This window comes from Diadema setosum, chromosome 10, assembly GCF_964275005.1.
Source record: "Diadema setosum chromosome 10, eeDiaSeto1, whole genome shotgun sequence".
In the NCBI taxonomy this organism is placed as follows: Eukaryota; Metazoa; Echinodermata; class Echinoidea; order Diadematoida; family Diadematidae; genus Diadema; species Diadema setosum.
Genome location: NC_092694.1, coordinates 6,322,009 through 6,330,599, shown reverse-complemented (window position 1 = coordinate 6,330,599; position 8,591 = coordinate 6,322,009).

The window sequence follows — 8,591 nt, the reverse complement described above, 5'->3', positions numbered from 1 at the left end:
TTCGGTCCCATTGCAAGTGTTCAGTGCGAGAAAAATACCAACGAATATAAGTAGAATCGTATTTTTTTTCTGCTTGTTGTTGATAGAGTGGGCGGCATTGAGTGAGAGACATAAATTTCAGGATATGATGAAATTGTTCTGCCCCTGAGATACTGGTAAATAGCCTCCGCGGCTGAAGCCACTTTTGTTTTCAAATCATCGAAAGTCACGTTCCACGTTTGATTACGAGCGCCCTCTTACGTTCCTGTTCCGGCATGTTCGTGTCTGGACGGAGCCACACTGATCTCTTGAATGCAACCATCTTATGTAGATAGTAACATAGAATCAGTCGTGGTCGAGGCGTATGGAAATTCAAGGTTAGAAGCAATTAAAATTGGAAGTTCGCACAGACTTTTGAGAAGCTGTTAATGATTTGATTCTATATATTTATCACTGTCTATCTTCTGTTAATCTGTCTATCTCTCTATCTTTAGTCTATATCCAAGACTATAATCTTCTACCTATCTTTCTGTTTGTATAGTTTGTTTGTGTAATCTAAAAATATTTTCTCTTTGATAGGCAGTGTACTGGTAGACGTGGGGTTCCTGTTTGAAGGATACACCATTGGTATTTATGTTTTGTGCTGCCCAGACGGGCCAATGCTAGGGATCTCTTTTTAAAAGGATAAAGCAACGCATTAAACATAATTACTAACTGCATGGACGCGTGGAAAAAAAAAGCGGAAGAAAGGACTGGTCGGAAAGAACATTTATTAAAGAAAATATAATATATTCAAATTCTAGTGAAAAAAAATGAAATCTTGAGAATGGCATTTAACAAGATTTGCAGTCAAACTCTTTATTTATTATGTATGCATTATATATATATATATATATATATATATATATATATTATTTGAACGTGTATATATGAATATTGCAATTGAGCTAAGCGCCATTTTTAAACATTTCAAAATAATTCCATCGTCAGACAGAGGAAAAACGTTTCCAGTAACACCTCACTCGTAACATAACGTTAAATATTCTAGAAGTTATGAGTAAAAAATATCCTGTATTTTCTTATTATTTTCATTGTTTTCAGCAGCTTTAATCACAAATATCTCAACTTTTAATAACAAGAAAGGATTTATCTCGTTTTTGCGATAAAACTCTTCTTATTATAATAGGTTATAATAGCTAGCGATAAACTTTTGAGGTCGTATAGTAGGCCTACTTATGTGATCCTACTAAATAAGTAACCATTGATTGCCACAGAATTGCCCTAATTACCCATTGTTTCGTACAGCGTTACCCCAAACACCTATTTTTTTTTTTATTTAATACAACCTGGACTTATATGACTTGTTGAGATATGCCATGATTCAAACTTTGTTACCGTATATTATGAATATTTTGAAATACTTTGTATTCAGACGATCATGTTGTGTTTATGACTGAGTCAAATTTTTGTTAGAAATAAGAAAAATAAATGAAATGACATGAAACGAAATCATTCATGTATGATAGTTCATTTTTACAAAATCCTATTAATTCCTTCATTCATTCAAAGTTTATTTCATTTTTCGACAAAACATATGTTTCACTTCCTTTGATAACAGAGAATAAGGTAAATAGAACATTGTGAAATGAAAAGACTATACAACAATGGAGGACCTATAGTAATTATACATTGTATAGCAAAAGAGAAACAGAAGTAATCGAAGTGAAGTACATGTATACAGTTGCTTAAAGTGCGAAAAATGGAGGGATCCACTAAAAAGACAGAGCTGGTAGTATTTGGGCCCCTCTGGAAAAGAACATCGGTGGACAGAATAAATTGAAGCATCGTAGGTACAAAAATAAAGAAGAGGAAGCAGTCTGGATTTAATTGAATTGATTGATTCGTCAATGAGTGCGAGATGAATATTCATGAGCTTCTATGAACGGAAAATGTATTTCCTGTCTCTCACTGTTGTGCGTGTATGTGTACAGTTTATTTACATGGTATGTCCAATTGGTATACCACCATGTGATATTTTTTTTTTCTGAAGTGCAGTGCAATAGTAATATGATACCAATGATATATAGTGCTGAAAGTTGATTTGATATCAGGTTAGTAGATTGTCTGTTTGCTTGTTTTGTGAAGGATATGAACTGTTGTATTTTCGTTTTTTAAAACTGATTTTTAATACATGGTATTATACATCGGCTGATTTAACGTTGTTTTTTATTCGTTATGCTGCATGTGGAAATTTATTCTGCTCTAGCTATAGTACATGTATATTGTGTATTTTTGAATGTCTACATCTACATGTTGTATATGTATGTTTTCAGCAATATCACCACAGGTGTATCCAGTTTTGACCTTGTGTAAATGTAATGTTTAATTATAGGACTGTAAGGAATATGATATTGGTATGGCTGAATAATTTGATAGGTTTTTAATTATTTTTTTTATTTAAATGTGATTAATGTTCTGTAATCACGCATATAATGTACTTTTATTTTGTACGCATGACACTATTAGTCTGCGAACTTACTGTTATGCCTCTTTTGGATTTGAAATAAAATCGAATTGAATTGAATTGAATTGAATTGAATTGAAAAAAAAAAAAAACTCTGCTGGATGGTTGTGAGTTTTGCTGCCCGGCACTACAACACATACTTTGGGAAGCTCTCAAAACTGAAGAAGCCCTCTCTATATAACTCTGTCCTCTTCCTTCTAATTTTTACTACATCGAGGGGGAGATTTATACCGGAACAAATCCTGATCATTATAATTTTTTAATTTTAAGTCTGCAATTCCTCAAGCGTGCCGCTTGCCGTGTGATGTGTAGATGCAGCGAAATGGCTACAGATAAAACATAGCCTCTTCATATAATTAATTAGCTTTGCATGCCTTAAAAATACATATCTATTCACAGAGTCATGATACGGAGTGAGAGATAGAGGAGAAGAGAAGGGAGAGATAGGGTGAGAGAGAGATAGAGGGAGAGAGAGGGAGAGAGAGAGAAAGAGAGAGACGAGAACCCACAGAATACATCTCTGTTGAGCACGTGTACTCATTTTCCAGTTTTTCTCACTTTTTTCGGGGTGGGGGAGGTACAGCTGCTCTTTAAAACTTTCCATCTTCTATTTTAGTACTTCCTTTGTCGTGCTAGCAACCCAAACGTGATGCGACATAGTTTCTCTAGAACCTTGCCAAATGCTTGCCTGACATAACAACGACGAATGCATTAAAAAACTATGTCCATATGAGAAGTATCCATGAAAATACAATGAGCATATACCTTGAAAAAAATACAATAATGTTGTTACTCATGATCACATGTATTTTATTAATTGACATTTTTGAAATTATCACAAATATGTTTTGCTAATGCATTTTATTTAATGGAAATGAAAATAAAGTTTAATTGAATTGAATCGAACATATAAATTGGTGGCATATTTGGCACGCGTTTACAAACATGTATAAAATCACCACAATACTTCAGTTTCCAAAGGCACCACTCTCCTATATATCCACTGACACCCCACAAACATATATATATATATATATATATATATATATATATATATATATATATATATATATATATATGTGTGTGTGTGTGTGTGTGTGTGTGTGTGTGTGTGTGTGTGTGTGTGTGTGTGTGTATACAGGTCTAGAAGAAGTAATTAGAGAGTGATCACATAATTTGCAACCTTTCCTGAAGAAGTCTTGTGAAGGTCCGCGAGTAGAATATATATATTTTTAATAGCAATTACATTATTTCCACCATTTCCCATACAAAATGCACGTTATCTGCATCTGAGGTAAAAAGCGATGACAGATTCTGAAGATCACCAGATGCTTTGGGCATGCGCAATTCCTCGCGGTCTCCGGATGGATATAAATTACCCTCACAAAATGTAACGTTGCTGATGAACGTCGGACTGAGTGTACCGTGGCTACATTGTGCTTGGAAGTATCATTAAAACCCATCATCCGTGCTGAACATCGAGAGCTCCTGCTATACCTTCCCGGCAGACTTACCGGAGGCCGTGCGTCCAGAGAGGGTTTTACACCTGAACCCTGGCGACTTAAAGTAAGAAATGCTATCAATTACTCGAATGCATTCAAATACGTTCGTACAGATTTATTCCGTTAAATTATCATCGTCGGCAGCTTATTTTTATACCTTGTCATCTGCTTGTTGATGACATTTTGAGTTGGTGGTCCTGAAAAGGGGGATATTATTTCCAAATGGCACCCTACATCTAAAAATGTGCATCGTATTTCCTCGTCCTAAGTATTAACAGATATTTTTTTTTTGTCTTTATACTGGTTTACTGTTTTTTTCATAGTTCATAGTCCCCTAATCGAGCTTGTTTAAACACGTTTGATCATTTTGTAAAATAAATTTCATTTTTGACAAACCAATGCATATCAATATATCACGCAAGTATAGGCCTATCGATTTTAGAAGCTTAATAGTATCTTCAGATCTTTTTGAACACCACAGCTACCATTTTCTCACAGTTTATAAAACTTCCGAAAACGTGAATCTACATCATTATCATTGATTATGTAATCAGCTATTGTTCAGAAAATGATGAATCTTGACTATGCGTTTTGAATCTTGGAAAGTGTTGTAGGTCATGTAAAAAAAAAAAAAAAAAAATCGGTCATGAGAACGTAATCAGTCATTGGTCAGAAACTGTTGAATCTTGAATTTGAATTTGAAATCTTGCGAAGTGTTGCTCGCTCCGTTTTTTTTTTCCCTTTTTGTTCTTTAATCAGACTAGGTTTCATTGTCGACGGCGATTAAACGCCGCATGGTTTCACTTTGATTTGATCACGGACCTACTGCACATTACATGGACATTTATCAATCTATGCAACTTTTTTGTCAAAAGCGTCACAATATTTCAAGTAGGCGATTCTGTATTGATCTCAACATCACCGTCAATCCTACAGCCAGCCTAAAAACAAGATTGCGCTTTGAGAAATCTAATAACTACATTGTGCAGAAGATAATAAATCTATTAAATCAAGAAAATGCATAAACCATGTGCAGTTGAAGTGTATGTTGGAAGATTATTGCTCAGGCAATTTCATTTGCGAAATGCACGTACTTTACCAGAAAATGGTATTTTGGAAGGTTGATTGTGATTTGTTATTTGATTTTCCCCTTTTTTGAGAATTGTTTCAGAGTAATCATGGATAGAAACAGTAAGACGACATGTATGTCTAAGACTTACCATTAGGCAACGTTAAATGCGTGTCCATACACAAGTGTTCACTTCAGTAACTACCAATTTTGTGACACAAAATTTGTCACTTTGAGGTTTGCTGCTCCCCATCATTAGTATTTATTCAAAGGCAGTTGAGTTTGAATAGGCACCTCGGCCAAATAAGACCGAAATGAGGGAATCGGTTCTTTTGACAGTGACGATGCACGATTACACGATCATCACTGTCCAACATTGAATGCATTCATTATCAAGATGAACATAATCAGGTGGCGACGGTGACGATGGGATGAAATAAAGACCTGCCTTAATAGTCCATACTTATGTGTTGTACGTCCATGATTTGATAAACTGATAGCATGACAGGTTATTGATAGCGAGAGATGACTAATATGATTAACTCTCCCTGCGCTGTTCATGAGAGGTCATCGAATGAACATCCAAATTATTAACTTAGAGCAGCACTACATAATGCGCTGTTAGAGTGGGAAGCGACGAACGCAGATAAATGAAGCTTAGTGCCTAGTGTGGACCATTACCATACTACATTAACTGTATGCTTGGTAAAAATCCGGGGAGCTTCCCCCCCCCCCCCCCTTGTAACAGACTTTCTTTCGTTCTTTATTCTTAGATCTCCTCAGACATTATAAGGTGGCCGAATGAAATAGAACATCGATAATTTCTCCACGACCATGGTGTGCGCACACCACCACTCACTAACGTTTACGGAAGATCTTTTTGAATTATAATCTTCAGTATCAATAGACTGACATCCGCAGGTGATATTTTTCATCAGGCTGTATTTTTTGATTGGTCATCGGTCTTCATCAAATTTTGCTCTACAATGAGAAATACATCTTTTAAGGCTTGAACTGGAGAAATGTGTGCGCCAGGGATGCCCTGCATTGAGTAGAAATCGAAAGGAAGATAATTACACTTTCATGCGTTGTTTATATTCTGATTTGAAGCATCAGATCATTAATTATGCTACCCTACAGCATGCACTCTCAGACACGGACACTCACGCAGACAAGTGAAAGGTTCATGAATGATTCCTTTCCGTGCCGACGAGTAAATTGTCCACAGCATAACACACATGCCTATGAACAGGAAAAATGAAATTCGGCACACAGGGTTAAAGCGACATTAGATAACGGGACGCATACAGTCAACGCAATTGATATTGACTCGCCAATAAAGGAGACAGGTCAATAGATAATGTATGAGCATTTGTGTGCGCATGTCTTTGTCGTTCGTACATTACTGCTCGTTAGTAACCCATCCCAACGGACCATTACAAAATAATGGTCTGTCATCGCGAGATCCTATGTCTGTCAAATCAATGAATGGTGTTTGACTAGTCCATATGATTCATTATATCTACATGTACCTTGGTAAACTATGTAAATATCGGCACGAGGGAGCTCTTGGATGTCATACACTTTCACGCGAATTTCATGTACACAAACACAACTTTGAATGTAATGTTTTGCCCTTCGCAGTGGTTAGGAGGAAGGTTTGTATTCTTAGCAATTTATGGCTATTCAGTTACCATGACAAAGTAGTGACGGAAATTGCTTTGTACAATATACTCTGTTTTTGAAGCATGGCCATGAAAAGCCATCAGCCGTCAGAACACCAATGATGATCAGTGGCGTATCTAGGGGGGGGGGGGCAAGGGGGGCACGTGCCCAGGGCGCCACTCCTTGGGGGCGCAAAAAAAAAGAGAAAAAAACGAAGAAGAAGAAAAAAAAGAAAAAAGAAAAGAAGAAGAAGAAGAAGAAGAAGAAGAAGAAGAAGAAGAAGAAGAAATCGCCCGGAAAGGGGGGGGGGTGGGGGGGGGGGAGGAGGGAGAATGGTGGGGGGGGAGGGGCAGAAAACCAAATAAAAGAAGATAAAAACAAAACATGATGACGCGGACAAAATGACAAAGTTTATTGCGTTCACACAAGAATTCCATGTTCTGTAAGCTGATATACAAAAATTTTCGGCTCCCTCCCTGCGCTCGCTCGCCAAAATTTATATATACATAAAAAAACAAGAAGATAAGAACAAAACGTGATGATGACGCGGACAAAATGACACTCTCTATTGTGTTCACACATGTCATTTTATATTTAGCAGACAAAATGTTTCACGGAGCAGCGACTGCAATTTCATTCGTTCTGAAGCGATCGCCGATTGGATGAAAAGAGGACGCCAACGGTGGGGGGGGGGGCAAATTAAAAACAAATAAAAAAAAAGATAAGAACAAAAACGTAATGATGACGCGGAACTATACAAATTTCGGCTCACTCGCTCGTACTAATTTAGAGTATTTTTTCGAGTCCTCAGTTTGTTGGTATAAATCGTTATCTATAAGGTCGTCACTATATCTTAGTTAGAATTGTAAGATTTCATAAGCAAAAAATGAAAAAAAAAATCCATTTTTGTAAGCTGAAATACAAAAATTTTCGGCTCGCTCTCTGCGCTCGCTCGCCAAAATTTATCAAATAAAAAAAGAGATAAGAACAAAACGTCATGATGACGCGGAAGTAAACAAATTTCGGCTCACTCGCGCGTACTAATCTAGAGTACTAGTATTTTTTAAAGTCCTCAGTTTTTTGGTATAAATCGTTATCTATAAGGCCGTCACTATATCTTAATTAGAATTCTAAGATTTGATAAGCAAAATATGACAAGAATTCCATGTTTTGTAAGCTGAAATACAAAAATTTTCGGCTCGCTCGCTGCGCTCGCTCGCAAAAGTTTATCAAAATTCATTATACATTTAAATCACCCTTCGAAAGACCCCTTTTAAGGGCTTGGATAAGCATATTATGTGGACTTTGTTTAAAATCCCTACCGGGATGGGGTTGGGGTTGAACGTTTGCCCCGGGCTTGCCCCGGACGCCGTTTTCCTTATAAACAGATACGCCACTGATGATGATCGAAACGTTTTAATCAGATTATCGTTGTTTGGATCGCTTGAAGATACATTATACACCACTCTAGAGATATCCTGGCCGATGACACACACACACGCACACACCCATCCACACACACACGCACACACACGCACGCACACACACACACACACACACACACACACACACAAGTTACTTTATCCATTTCTGTGAGTTCTCAGACGATGTGTAAGAACCATGTTCATCTATTTAAGCAGCACAACGGAAGAAAGATGAGAGTGCCCATGACATTTGTATATATGTGACCGTGCATCACAAAAACGAACAAAGAGTCGCACCCCTTCATTTTACGTGAGGACTCAAAAAAGGTGAAATGGTCGGGTCAACCAAGTCAATATTGGGTTTTTCATATTTTCTGAAAGAACCACCCTTCTTCTACATTATTCTTAAGTTTGGGATCATAAAATGA